This window comes from Lasioglossum baleicum, unplaced genomic scaffold (assembly GCF_051020765.1).
Source record: "Lasioglossum baleicum unplaced genomic scaffold, iyLasBale1 scaffold0200, whole genome shotgun sequence".
Taxonomy (NCBI): domain Eukaryota; kingdom Metazoa; phylum Arthropoda; class Insecta; order Hymenoptera; family Halictidae; genus Lasioglossum; species Lasioglossum baleicum.
In genome coordinates, this window is record NW_027469260.1 from 162151 (window position 1) to 163875 (window position 1725).

The following is a 1725-nucleotide window of genomic DNA, read 5'->3' on the forward strand; positions in this document are numbered from 1 at the left end:
TAAATTAGTTGAGCTTACATTTATGACATTAATTTGTTAAACTTATTTTATTTTATGTTCTTGCCTGTATACGTGCCCACGCTTCCAGAGCAACACGACTGGCGAGAACTCGTAGTTGCGTACCGAGGCATATTGCGTGTACATCGTTAACTTCCTTAGTCATAATATTGTAAATACATACTGCAATTTACTTTTACGATAATTTCGATTTTCTTCAAAATTTCCAGTTTTTAATTTCAAAAATTGAATTTCCTGGTAAAACTGGCAATGGAATTATTTGTTCATACGCTTGTGACAATGTAACGTTAAATTCTTTGTTATTTTATATGATCGCCTGCATTCGTACCAATGCTGCAGGAGCGACACGAGTCGCGATGTCTTACAGTTGCCTACTGCAAATCGTAGCGTCACTACTGGATGGTCTTAGTTAATTTGAATAACCTTAATATAGTCCGGGAGAAAATACATACGGTACATAATCAAGGATAAACAAACAAACGAAGACCATTCATTACTGCAGCTCAGATTTTCCATACGCAACTACAAGACCTCACCTGTGGATTCGCAACGCTGCGTAGGTACGTATAGAGAGAATCATATAAATCGGCAATATGATTCACATAGTAATGTGATAAACATACACTCAACTAACACCAATGTCAATTTTGCAAAGAAATGCAATTTTTTCAACACAAATTGGAAATTTTTAGAAAACTGGCAAATATAATAACAGTAAATTACAGTATGCCGAAACGTATAGAAATCTGGGCAAAATAGCATACGGTACGACTTCCAGATTTAGAAAATCAAGGAAAATCGTCCAGTAGTGACGTTTCGATGTATCATATGCAACTACAGGTCCACTCCGGTCGTGTCGTACCAGTGCGCTTATACGTAAACCGTGAAGTACCGAATCGCGACAATCAGATATACCGTAAGCGACTAAAATTCTGCTCCCGTCGTGTCGTACCGGGAGCGTAGGTACGTATAGACACAATCATATATTGTATCAGCAAGCTTTTCAGGGTATGATCTTAAACGTAGAATGAACTAGTTCCAAAGGCGCTCTTAATAAAAAATAGAATTAATAATATTAGTAAATAAAAATTCAGAAAAAAATCAAAGAAATCACAGCAATAAATTACAATATGTAGAAATAAAGAGAAACAAGGGAGGACATGCATATGGTACAAATTCAAGATTAATGAAATTAACGTAAATCACCCATTAGCGTTGCTCCAATGTACCATTCGCAACTACAAGTCTACTCCAGTCCTGTAGCTCCGGCATCGTAGGTTCGTATACAGACAATCATATAAAATAACAAAAAGTTTGTCATAATATTATCACAAGCGTACACTCGACTAATTGACAGGACACTTTCTTCAAAGAAATACAATTTTTTAATACTAAAAATTGATAATCATGCATGAAATGGAATATACTTAAACAGTAAATTACAGTATGCGCAAATGAATGGAAGACTGAGAAAAAATGCATACGGTACAAAGTCAAGTTTAAAGATGGTAACGAAGATCGTCCACTAGTGACGCTCTGATGTGCCGAACACAACTACAAGACATCGCCAGTCCTGTTGCTCTGGCAGCGTAGGAATATGTACAGACAATAAAATAATACAACAAAGAATTCAACAAAGTATTGTCATAAACGTACACTTAAATAATTCGAATGGCACTTTTACTGAGAAATACAACTGTTTGAACT